At 41.0% G+C, this 13639-nt stretch overlaps 1 long non-coding RNA gene across 1 annotated transcript in view; it reads right to left on the bottom strand.

Moving 5' to 3' along the window:
- The window catches only part of LOC116537566, a 12229-nt gene extending 4855 nt beyond the window's left edge, over positions 1 to 7374 (bottom strand). Inside the window, exons 1-3 of the long non-coding RNA XR_004263197.1 lie at positions 7294 to 7374; positions 6591 to 6759; positions 3650 to 3898 (exon numbers count right to left, since the gene is read on the bottom strand). This is a non-coding gene — a long non-coding RNA (uncharacterized LOC116537566). The remainder of the gene's footprint in view (positions 1 to 3649; positions 3899 to 6590; positions 6760 to 7293) is intronic.
- Positions 7375 to 13639: the final 6265 nt, after the last annotated feature.

The following is a 13639-nucleotide window of genomic DNA, read 5'->3' as shown; positions in this document are numbered from 1 at the left end:
AAAAAAAAAAAAAAAAAAAAAAAAAAAAAAAAAAAAAACAGAAGAAATCAGACATGCCCCCGGTGAAGGAGAGGAAGGAACAGAGGCCATTCCTCTCCTCACAGACCCCCGAGAAATGACAGCCGTTCTGTTCCTTGGATCTTTGATCTGATACAGTGGAGGCTGGGTTTTTAAGACAGGGAGAATGCAGTTTGAAAAATTACTGCTGTAAAGAAAAAACAAATAATCCCATTAAAAAGTGGGCAACTGATATGAATAGATATTTCTCAAAAGAAGATATACAAATGGCCAAAAAATGTGAACAGATCTTCAAAGTCACTAATCACTAGGAAAATGCAAATTAAAACCACAATGAGATACCACCTCACTCCAGCCAGAATGGCCATTATTAAAAAGTCAAAAAATAATAGCTGTGGGCATAGAGGTAGATGTGATGAATATGGGATGCTTATACACTGCTGGTGGGAATGTAAATTAGTACAGCTGGAAAACAGTCCAGAGATTTTTCAAGGAAATAAAAGCAGATCTAACATCCCATCCAGCAATTTCACTACTGGGTATCTAGCCAAAGGAGAATAAGTCATGATATCAAAAAGATACCAGTACACGTATGTTTATTGCAGCACAATTCACAATTGCAAAGATATGGAACCAGTCTAAGTGCTCATCAGCTGATAAGTGGATAAAGAAAATGTGGGCCACCTGTGGTGGCTCACACCTGCAATCCCAGCACTTTGGGAAGTCAGGGCAGGCAGATTGCTTGATCCCAGGAGTTCAAGACCAGCCTGGGCAACATGGTGAGACCCCATCTCTACCAAAAATACAAAAAAAAAAAAATAGCCATGTGTGGCGCCATGCACCTGTAGTCCCAGCTACTTGGAAGGCTGAAGTGGGAGGATGGATCCCTTGGGCTCAGGAGGCAGAGGTTGCAGTGAGCTGAAATCGCACCACTGCACTCCAGCCTGGGTGACAGAGCAAGGCCCTGTCTGAAAAAACAGAAAGAAAGAAAAAAATATGTGGTATATTCAGCCACACAGAAGAATGAAATAATGTCTTTTGCAACAATCTGGAGCTAGCAGCTATTATTCTGAGTGAATAACTCAGGAATGGAAAACCAAATATCACATGTTCTCACTTACAAGTGAGAGCTAAGCTATGGGTACAAAAAGGCAAACAGAGTGATGTAATGGACACTGAAGTCTCAGAAGCAGGGGTTGGAAAGTGGGTGAGGGATAAAAACTACATAATGGGTACCAGGTACACTAATCAAGTGATGGGTGCACTAAAATCTTAGACTTCACCACCATACAATTCATCCATGAAACAAAAAATCGCTTGTACCCTTAAAGCTTTTGAAATGTTTAAAAAGGAAAAAAAAGGAAAACTAATCTTGTGGTGTGTGAGCCCACAGGAGGCCTCAGAGGAAACGGCCAGGAGCTCCAAGGGCAAATGCAGCAAATCCAAACTAGAACCAGGGCTTTGGATGTATTTTCCACCCTCCACTACCCAAGAGCATATTGTCCATCTTCTATCCCGCCTCACAAAATTATGAAAGTGATAAGACTCAAACCTAAATTACAAAAGAGGCCGGAGCCTAGCCCTCTCTGCCCCATCCCTGTAACGATTCTGTTCCTGAACAGGACCTTACCAGCCTTTCCCTTCTACTCTCCCATGCCCACCTTGTTAACTGAAACCACCTCAGATCCCACAGCAGCCTGGACCCTTCCACTGGCCTAGCCACCCCCAGTACAGAGAGCATGAAAGCTGCTGCCATGTCTCTGCTACTGCTATACCAGCCTGCCTTTCTGTTTTCCCTGGGCCTGATTATTTTAAGCTGCCTCTGAGGCCTCGCCGGGCTGGACCCAGTGTTATCTCCTGTATGCAGTTACCGCCTTGTTAAAAGGCAATCAGAGGAGCTGACTTTCATAAATGTTAACACCCTCAATGTGAAGTCTGGCAATTAAAACTCCTCCCCAGGATCTCTGAAACAGGCCTATGGAAAATCCCTCATCTTAATAAGCTTCTATCATCAGAGGATGCTGAGAGAAAGCAGGGATAAGGAGGAGGCATTAAAACTTTCAAAGGGGAGAGAAGCAACCAAGAAAGGCACCTCCCTCTGTTTCTCATCCCTCCCTCTGAGGATCCCACTCCAGGCCAATTTCATCCAACCAGCCTGAGAAGCAAATACACATGCTCAGGAAGGCCTTAGGTTTCATCTTGTTCAGTGGTGTTTAGATTTTTTGTGCCTTAGACTCACCTGGAGGGCTCCTTAAAACACAGATTGCCAGGGTTTAATGTCTGATTCAGTGGGCCTGGGGTAGGGCCTGAGAATTTGCATGTCTAGCAAGTACTCAAGTGCTGCCACCACTAATGGTCCAGGGACCACAGCTTGAGAACCACTGATCTATCCCAATATTGTCATATTACAGATGGGAAAACTGAGGCCCAGAGAGATAGGAACTTGCTCAAGATCTCCTGTCTAGTCAGTGCACCCCATTTGAAAGGATCAAAGCAAATCTCTTGAGAGCAATTCCCAAATGTATGTTTTAAATTCTTTTTTCTCCATAGAATTTAAAACATTGTGTTTATTAACAGTCATCATCACCATTGTCATCATTATCCTGAAATGAGATCCTTGAAGTCAAAGGAAGAAATAGTAGTTGGCATGCCAAGTAACAGACAGCCTGCCTCATCAATACACAGGAGGTCAAATTAGAAAAGAGTTCTCCTAAGTGAGTTCTTTGACAAGATTTCCTTTCTTTCTTCTTCCTTAGATCAGGCTAGAGGCAGGTTAGATTAGATTTAGGTCCAGATTGGATTTCAGAGCCCTTAGACATCACTTAGCTCCCTGATCACCCAAACAGAAACACATGCCATCCTATTATTCCTGTCACTTCTCAGTGCCTGAAATTCATACTTACTTGTTTTCTTGCTTCCCAACCATCTCCTCCACTAAAACCCATGTTCATGAGAGCATGGATGTTCTTGGAACAGTGCCTGACACTTACAGGTTTCTAATAAGTATTTGTTGATTAATTATCTTAGCTGAGTGAGAGCCATATTAGCTTGGAAAGGATTCATTAATCTGATGAATTTATTGACACTTGGCAGAGATTTGAGTGTTGAGGCCATACGCTGAGAAGGATGTGATCAGGTAGAAGGCAGAAAGGTTACCCTGGCACCAAGATCCCAAGAAGGAGCAGGAAAAAAAAAAAAGAGGGAACACTCACTGGGCTAGGTAGGGGGTGGAGGGAAGGGAAGGGGAGGGACATCTGTGGGAGGGGAGGATGGGGAGGAATAACACCAGGAAAAATACCTGGTGTAGGTGACAGGGAAGGTGAGGGGGAGGATGGAGATAGCAAACCACCACAGCATGTATGTACCTATGTAACAATTCTATGCAGGATGTGCACATGTACCCCAGAGCCCAAAGTAAAATTTTTTTAAAAAGTTGCTAAAATGGCAAAGAGATTGTAAGGGCCAATCGCAGCCACTGTCCCTTACCCCTGCAACACACACACAAGCCCTCACACATATTTTCACACATGCCCCACACTCTGCCTCACAAGAAAAACAGCTTAGCAGCTGAGCTATCCAAATCACACCACAAAGATCCCAGACAGGGGGAAAGATCATCCATTATAATTACTGTGTGGGAGCTTCCATACGGCACCCTGCTAAGAGCAGGGAAGCAAAACGGATCAGAACAGACGGCTTATTAAATTATCCAGTGCATCAACTCAATGAGCACTTCCAAATGGTTTTCTTTCTTTTCCTCTTTTTTTTTTCTGTCTATGAGTTTTTAATATTTGCTTTCCTTCTGCTATTTAGAATTCCCCTTAGGTGTTTGGATCACTGCTCTCCTTCTGCCAGCTGCTGTATTTTATCAACCACCTTCCTGAGTCATTCACATAGTTTCAGAGATACAGCAAAAGTCATGTTGCAGACTGGACGCAGCTTTTGAAGTTAGAGGAACCATGTTTGAGTCTTGGTTCTTCTGTGTGATCCTGGGCATGCTATGAATTTGCCTGAGCTGTGGATTCCTCAAATAAGGGGGATAGCACAGCTCAGTTTGTGGTGGAGATTAGAGGGGATGGTGTATAGCAGCCCATCTTCCAAGCTGCCAAAAGAGGAACAGGTGTGAGCTGCCAGGACCACGTCAGATGGATTTTTGGTCTTTGTCTAAGGCACAAAGTGATTTGGCAAGTTCTAGGAAAAGGTCCTGTGCCTCCAGATAGCTCTACAAAAATGCACTACAGAAGAGCTTTTCAATTTGATTAGTGAATATCCACCTTGAAAATGCAAATAGATGGGTGGAAGAAAGCATCTGTCTACCTTTCAGTGATCCTCACTTTAGTGTGAATCTAATTAAAAGTATTCCTTTCCATTAAAGAATGAATCTTCTGGTAGAGTTTGGGCAAGCAGGCAGGAAATATTTTAGCTTGGGAATACTACAAAAGCAACTTTGTGGGAAGGGGCAAGTTGCACCCCTTAGAATCTGGGTGGCTGTAAACAGAAGTGAAATTCTCTAAACTCCAGTTTCCTCATCTGTAAAATAAGGGTAATAGTGTCTACCTAGAGTCATTATTAGAATTAAATAAGATAAAGTACGAACCACTTAGCATGAGCATGGCACAGAAAAGAACTTAGTGAAACTTAACTACCACTACAGTTACTAAGAGTGGTATCATTATTATAATATTTATTTTTATTACTACTACTACTAGCTGTCAATAAACAGCATATGGCCCTCTGAACCTTGTTTGGAAAGATGCCCATCTTTCTAAGCCTCTTTGGTATCATTAATTTATTGCTGTTTAATAAAGCAACTCAAACTTGATGGCCTAAAACAACCACCATTTATTTTGCTCATGAATCTATAATTCAGGTAGGACCTAGGGGGATGGCTTACCTCTGCTATATATGGCATCAGTTGGGGCAGCTTCTCTGAAGACTAGAGGATCTACTTTCAGTGTTGCTCACTTACACTACTTTAAAAAAAAAATGGTGCTGCCTCTTGGCTGGGAACTCAGCCAGGGATGTCGGTTTCAGATCCTCTGAATGAGCTGTTTGGGCTTCTAAACAGCATGGTGACTGAGTTGCAAGAGGGAGCTTCTCAAGAGAATAAAAGAACATGGCATTTTTATGACTTAGCCTCAGAAGTCACATTATGTCCCTTCCTCTGTACTGTTTGCCCAGGCAGTCACAAAGATGCACCCAGATTCAAGGGGAGGGGACATAGACCCTACCTCTTCATGTGGGAGTGTTAAGACTCTAGAACAACATGCGGAATGGAAAATATTGTTGCAGCCTTCTTTAGAAAATATACTCTGCCATACCTCTCAGGAAAGTCTTTCTGAATTCTTCACCCTCACCAGTTATATGACCTCCCTTGGTGTCCAACTTTGTTGTAGCACTCACATTACCCTGGAATGTTCAGCACTGTCTTTTGGTTTTTCCAGTATCCAAACTGAATGGCATGGAGATGGTGGCAGAAAAAGGAAATAGAGATGCTTTACGATTTGATCTTGATATCATTGTTTGGATACAGACAGTTCTGGAATATAATTTCACCCATTTGAAACCTTTTTTGAGTCAGTGTTTCACTCTTGTTGTCCAGGCTGGAGTGCAGTGGCATGATCTCAGCTCACTACAACCTCCGCCTCCCGGGTTCAAACGATTCTTCTGCCTCAGCCTTCCAAGTAGCTGGGATTACAGGCATGTGCCACCACACCCGGCTAATTTTGTATTTTTTAGTAGAGATGGTGTTTCTCCATGTTGATCAGGCTGGTCTTGAACTCCTGACCTCAGGTGATCCACCTGCCTCAGCCGCCCAAAGTGTTGGGATTACAGGTGTAAGCCACTGCACTTGGCCCATTTAGAACATTTCAACCTCTCGATTTCCTCATCTATGAAACAAGGAATAATACTAATGATGCCTCAATGAATTTATTGAGAAAATTATATTAAGCACATCTAACTTCATGAAGCACTTGACATATATTAGTAAACCTGGCTTTTAAGTGTTAGCACAAAAATGTTAGCTATTATGATTGATACCACTAAGCTGGAATTTGCAACAATTCAAACAGAAAATAGATTTTTCTTACCCTAAGAACTTCCTTGTGTTATAACTAGTGAAAATTATGGTGGAGAAAATGTCAGAAAGTGGAGCAGAGAGGAAAAATATCTTAAATATGTATGGCACAGCTTTTTTAAGCCTTTCACATGGAAGAGGTGGGTCTTGTATGGCATCCTCCAAGCTGAGTCCATTTTGGAGAAGTAGTGGAAGGGGAGAAGAGCATGAATGAGTTGAGAAAACTGGGCCAGTCTAAAGGGTCTGAAGGAGCCACATCAAGCAGAGAGTGCCTGCCATGCCCAACCAGACCGCACAATGCAGAAGATGACATTTCAGATGCCCTCCAGCTCAGAAAGTCTCTACTCCTGCATTAGCAGAGTTCTTTGTCACAAAGAGAACCTCTTAATCCACAGAAGGAACTTAATGGAAAGGTGCTGGAATGTTCAAGAAGAGAGGAAGAGGGCTGGCTCCAGGAGCCTGGGCAGCAGGGAAGGCTTGTGGCCCTTCTTACCAGAATGCTGCTATGGCAGGGGATTCGGCTCCAGGGACCATCATGATCAGAGTGTTTCCATCCCAAGTTTCCTATTTCCAATGTCTTACCCTGGGGTAATCGGCTATGGTGAGGGAAGCAGGATCCCATACTGCGGAAGTGACTGCTGTTATCCCACATAAAGGGACAACTGTAGAGAAAGAGGACAAGGCAGAATTGACATAGAAAGGCAGCAGTGGGCAGGGAGCCCTGCCACAGAAAATGTTCTCATCATCCTCCTCCTCCTCCCTCTCCATTGTCATAAAAACTGCTCTGTATTGGGTGGCAGGATGGAGTTCAGATAATTTAATAAGCAGAATGTTTATTATTCATCTATCATGTGCTTAGGGCTACAGATACAGAAATGAACGGACACTGCATTTCACAGCACAGGATATACTTAGTCGTTAAGAATCCCCAGTTGGGAATGACAAAGGTCAGGATTCAAATTCCAGTTCTGCCCCTTATGCATTGTGTAAATTTGGCTCTGTCTCCTCAAGCTACGGTAAAGACTGCCTAATAATTGTGCCTACCTTACAGGTTATTATAGTTCATCACAAGGATTTAACAAGAGAAAGTAAGCAGCTCTCGTGCGATGCCTTACACCTGCTGAGCATTGCATATACTTGACTATGACTCTGACTGTAACAAAAAAAAAAAAAGAGGACTTCCCTGCCAATTTTACCTGTAAGTGCTAGAAGAGACTGTATATTCTTATTCCAGGGTATAGACAGATGTCCTGCCCAGTGGGATCCAGCCCCACAAATATCAGAATCACCTAGGAAACCAGTTAACAAAGCAGCCCCCAGCATTGCTCCCAGATCATCTGATTCAGGACATCAGGAAAATGGTCTGGAATCTACATTTAAAGCTGCTCGTCACAATCTAAGTGAATCTATATTTAAAGCTTCTTGTCACAATCTAAGTGATTTTAATACATAATTACTATGAGTACCAGTGTTCTAGACTAGAAAATCCTCTTACTTAAAGACAAGGAAACTGGCAACGATGGAAAGAAAACAGTTCAACTTAAGATCCACAATGAGAATTACTGGGCAAATTAGTTTTCTATTGTTGTGTAACAAATTACCACAGACTTAGTGGCTTAAAACAATACGGTAAAACTTTATTTTTTCCTAGCTTCTGTAGGTCAGAAGTCTAAGCTTAAGATGGCTGAGCCCTCTGCTCTTTGGTCCCAAAAGGCTGAAATTAAGGTGTTGGCTGGCTGCCATCCTTTCTACAGCTCAAGGATCCTCTTTCAAGCTTTCATGGTTGTAGGCAGAATTCCATTTCTTGGGGTTATAGGACTAAGGGCTCTGTTTCATGGCGGCTATTAGCCAGGGGTCACTCAAGTCCTAGAGGCACTCTCCAGCCTTGCCATGTGGCCCCCTCCATCTCTAAAGCCAGCAATGGAGAACCTTCTCACATTGAATATTCCTCATGCTTTGAATCTCTCACTTCCCCTGTCTCTAAATTCTACACTTAGATGTAAAGGGCTGATATGTAGTTAGGTGAGTCCTACCTATCTGATTAACTCAAAGTCAACTAATTAGTAACCTTTATAACAGCTACACAATCCCTTTTGCTGTATGCCATAATATAACCAAGGGAGTTATAGCTGTGATAATCACAAGTTTTGCCTACACTCAAGGGAAGGAGGCTATAAAAGGGAAAGGGTCATGGGAGGTCATTTTAGAATTCTGCCTACTACACTGGGACTATAATCTAAAACTTAGACAAAACACAGCTTGCCAGTCGTGCAGAAGTCACCGCCCTTCACATTACAGCAATAGCTTCCTAACTCCTAAATCAACATTTGTACCTCCAAACCAAATAATACAAGAAAAGCTCATTGATGTAAGATGTAGCTTATAACTGTTATTTCAAGGCATTCTAAGCATGTAGGTTGTCAATGTCTTGAACAAACACCTTCTTTGGTGTACCTAGTGAAAAATTGACAGTTGGGTTTATTCACCAACTCTGGCCTATGTCCAGCAAACACAGCTGAAATGGAACTTAAACTGACCATCTAAGCCAACCACTCACAAAATCGAGTGCCCAAACAGAAAAACCAGGTGAGAACGACAAAGGAACCCAACCTAGGACAGGTTGAGTATATCTTGTCTGAAATGCTTAAGACCAGAAGTGTTAAATATTTTGGATTTTTTTTATTTTGGAATGTTCACATTATACTTACCATTTCCCCTAATCTGAAAATGCTCCAGTGAGCATTTCCTTTTAGCATCATGTCACAATTCCATAAGTTTTGAATTTTGGGACATTTCAGATTTCAGATTTTTGAAGTAAGGATACTAAATCTATACCTCCTAGGTACCTAGCACAATCTTTGTACATTATCTCATTTAAGAGTTAAGACAATCTCATTAAATAGACATTATTATTCCTATTATAAATAAAGATTATGAGATCTTTGGGGGAAAAAAATACAGGTAGCAAGAGGTAGCTCCAGGATTAAACCTAAGTCAGGTCAGTCTAACTTTGAACTACATGTTCTATCCACAGATCCAATCTTAATAACTGTTGGCTTTTTTCTCTACTAATTCAATCATGAAATATATTTTTTAAGACAAACAAAAAATCTCCACCAGCAAAACAAGGCAATGTCCCTCATGCAGTCTTAAAAAATAATAACTACCTTTTGTTCCTGCCCTAAGTAAAACTAAATCTTTCCAACAGTGTCAGATGTATTACTAATTACACAATTACATTATGCAGTCGTGCTTGTAATAAAATTCTTGGAGTGCTTTTAGTAAATTCAACTTTGAAGAAAATAATGACTTGCTTTAAAATTATTTACTAAATTAAGCAATTTTTTACTCAACATTGTTTTTAATAATTCAAGAACAAGATGTTTTATTATGAACGTTTTCTAAAACAAGTTTAAAAAATAATTTTATTCTTATGAGTATGAGCATGGTTGTTGAGTAAGGTATTTCTTAAAAATATTTAATATTTCTGTTTTGCCAGACAGTGAAAGGTTTTTCACATGTTCCATGATTCTTTCAACTGGAATGCATCTTCCTCCTGCCCCCAGGGCTGGCAGAGTGGGGAAGAAAAGCCACAATGTCATTTACATCACTCAGCACGTTACCACAGATGTTTGCAAATTCTTGGGATGAAGGGGAAATAAAGGTGCCATAACAGAAGTTTTTCCCTCTTTTCCAAAGACGGTTGCAACCTTCCCCATCTCACATGATTTTCTGCAATGTGATTTTGATCACCCATTCCTCAAGAAGTGAGATCTAACTTGATCTCCTAGAATCTTGGTGGCCCTGTGACTACAAAGACCAGTAGAATATGGCAGAAGTGGTGTCAGTTCTGGAATCAGCCCTCAACTGGCCAGGTGGCTTCTGCTTCCTTTTTTGGACCACTCAATTTTGCAATGTTCCCTCTGAGAACCCATCCAACATGCTGTGACATGCACAACCACATGGAGAGACCCTGTGGAGGCACTCTTGTCAACTTCCAGCTTCACTGTCAGTCATGGGAGGCAACCATCTTGAATGCCCAGCCCAGTGGCGGCTTTAGATGCCTGCATCCCAGCCACCATCTGACTACAACCTCACCAGCAACCCACTTGAGAGCCACCCAACTGAGCCCAATCAACGCACAGAAACATGAACGAAGATAAATTGTGACTTTGAGTCACTGAAATTTGGGGACATTTATTATGCAGCAATAGATACCCAGATACTCCTCTTCTTATTAGTCATGTATGTTAACTAAGACCAGACCTGGCCACTAAGTAACTGCCTCCATGAAGGAACCATTAGAAATGTCCTGCTTTTCTTTGAGTCTCCATTTTCCTATCTGGGAAAAAAGAGGTAGGGCTAGATCAGGAGTCAAAATCTAGAGGCCATGATGGGTAGTCAATGGTTAGAAACAATATTTCTAATAACCTGATGAAAGACACACATTTACATGTGATGAAGCCACACTGGCTAACTAAAAACCAAGTTTCCTTGTTTTTAACTGAAATTGCTCTGTGTATCAGCACTGTTCCTTCTGGTAGTCAGAAGCTGGCTAGCAGTCCCAGATGGCTTGGATAGCTAAAAATGAAATGAATTAAATGCTGCTTAGTTCATGCAGTTTGTTCAGCATAGGAAAAAAAAAAATTTAACATGACCTCCTCAGCTGAGAAACAAACCCCCAAGGAAGAAAAAGATGGTAATGACTTGGAAACATGACCTATAATAATGCTAATAGCTATCACATATTGGCCACTTACTGTGGACTAAGACGTACACTGTGCTGAGGGTGTCACAAGTAGTAGTAGCTCATCTGATTCTTCAAATAACCCATGAGGTGAACACTATTTTTTAGTTTGACATAGAAAAACTGAGGCATAGAGAGGCAAACTACCATGTATAAAGCTACACAACTAGTAAACAACAGAGCTGGCATTAAAACCTATCAGATTTTAAAGTCTACATAGTACTGCCTTTTAAAAAATATATTTGTCTCTAACTCAAATTAAATGTCCCCCAAAATTGTACCTTCCACCTTTCCACCTCATAAATAATCTGTGTGTGTCAAGAAGACTGTTGGTGATTGAATAGGAGTCCAGGTCTTGGTCATGGCATGAAGAAGTAGGACTATGTGTTTCACAGGACTGGTCAACGTCACTGGAGAATGAGCTCTCACACAATGCCTATGGGGTACAAATTGGTAGCAAACCTTTATAAACCTGTCTCAACATTTAATAATGTTGAAAATAGGACTACAGCATGTCCCAGCAATCTCATTCTTAGGTATTTGCACCAGAAAATCTGACGTACATGTAGCAAGTAGGTACTTACATGGAATTTTATCACACCATGTTGGTTATAGCAGAACCTCAGAAACAACCTAAACATTCATCAACAAGAAAATTAAAAGTAACTGCAAATTATTATCATTCAAGGAATTGCTGCATTTTAAAATGAATCAACTAGAACTATATATTTCAACATATATGCATGTCAAAAACAATATTAAAAGAAAAATGCAAGTGGCAAAAAAATACAGTATGACTAAATTTCTATAAAACTATACAATATGTCCATTTTTATATATAGTTTATACATTCATATATACATAATAAATGTAAAAGCATTTGAGGAAGACCACAGTTAGCTCTGGGGATGGAGAAACATGTGGAAAGGCTATAAAGGAGTCTTTTTTTTTTAAATTTTCACTTGAGGTTCTAGGGTACATGTGCAGGTCATGCAGGGTTGTTGCATGGGTGCATACATAACAATGTGGTTTGCTGCCTCTAGTCCCCCTTCATCTAATCTGGAATTTCTCCCCAGGTCATCCCTCCCCACCCACCCCACCCACCATTGTCCCTCCCCAACCCCCCCAACAGCCCCCAGTATGTGATACTACTCTCGCTGTGTCCACGTGTTCTCATTGTTCAACACCCACCTATGAGTGAGAACATGCAGTGTTTGGTTTTCTGTTCTTGTGTCAGTTTGCTGAGAATGATGGTTTCCAGATTCATCCAAGTCCCTACAAAGGACATGAGCTCATCGTTTTTTATGGCTACATAGTATTCCATGGTGTATATGTGCCACACTTTCTTTGTCCAGTCTATTATTGATGGGCATTTGGGTTGGTTCCAAGTCTTTGCTATTGTACACAGGACCACAATGAACATACATGTGCATGTGTCTTTAGAACACTTTATAGTCCTTTGGGTATATACCCAGTAATGGGATTGCTGGTTCAAACGGAATTTCCATTTCTAGATCCTTGAGGAACTGCCGCGCTGTCTTCCACAATGGTTGAACTAATTTACACTCCCACAAACAGTGTAAGAGTGTTCCTATTTCTCCACATCATCTCCAGAATCTGTCTCCAGATTTTTTAATGATCGCTATTCTAACTGGCATAAGATGGTATCTCAATGTGGTTTTGATTAGCATTTCTCTAATGACCAGTCATGATGAGCATTTTTTCACATGTTTCTTGGCCTCATATATGTCTTCTTTTGAGAAGTGTCTGTACATATCCTTCACCCATTTTTGAATGGGCTTGTTTGTTTGTTTCTTGCCTGTTTTAGTTCTTTGTAGATTCTGGATATTAGCCCTTTGTCAGATAGGTAGATTGCAAAAATTTTTTTCCATTCTGTTGGTTGCCAGTTCACTCTAATGATTGCTTCTTTTGCTCTACAGAAGCTCTGAGCTTTAATTTGATCCTATTTGTCCATCTTGGCATTTGTTGCCATTGCTTTTGGTGTTTTAGTCATGAAGTCCTTGTCTATGCCTATGTCCTGGGTGGTTTTGCTGTGTTTTCTTCTAGAGTTTTTATGGCGTTAGGCTTTATGTTTAAATCTTTAATCCCTCTGGAGTTAATTTTAGTGTGAGGTGTCAGGAAGGGGTCCAGTTTCTGCTTTCTGCACATGGCTAGCCAGTTTTCCCAACACCATTTATTAAACATGGAGTCCTTTCCCCATTGCTTGTTTTTCTGAGGTTTGTCAAAGATCAGATGGTTGTAGATGTGTGGTGTTGCTTTGGAGGCCTCTGTTCTGTTCCATTGGTCTATGTCTCTGTTTTGGTACCAGTACCATGCTGTTTTGACTACTGTAGCCTTGTAGTAGAGGCTGAAGTCCGACAGTGTGATGCCCCTGGCTTTGTTGCTTAGGATTGTCTTGGCTCTTTTTTGGTTCCATATGAAGTTTAAGGTGGTTGTTTCCAGTTCTGTGAAGAAGGTCATTAGTGGCCTGATGGGATAGCATTGAATCTATAAATTACTCTGGCCATTTTCACAATATTGATTCTTCCTAACTATGAGCATGGAATGTTTTTCCACCTGTTTGTCCTCTCTTATGTCATTGAGCAGTGGTTCGTAGTTCTCCTCGAAAAGGTCCTTTATATCCTTTGTTAGTTGTATTCCTAGGTATTTTATTCCCTTTGTAGCAATTGTGAAGGCAGTTCATTCTTGATTTAACTCTCTGTTTGTCTGTTATTGGTATATAGGAATGCTTGTGATTTCTACACATTTATTTTGTATCCTGAGACTTTGCTGAA

Source organism: Sapajus apella, unplaced genomic scaffold (assembly GCF_009761245.1).
Source record: "Sapajus apella isolate SASKATOON/1434 unplaced genomic scaffold, GSC_monkey_1.0 scaffold112, whole genome shotgun sequence".
In the NCBI taxonomy this organism is placed as follows: domain Eukaryota; kingdom Metazoa; phylum Chordata; class Mammalia; order Primates; family Cebidae; genus Sapajus; species Sapajus apella.
Note: the sequence above shows the minus strand (reverse complement) of the source record. Positions and strands in the feature narration are given on the sequence as shown.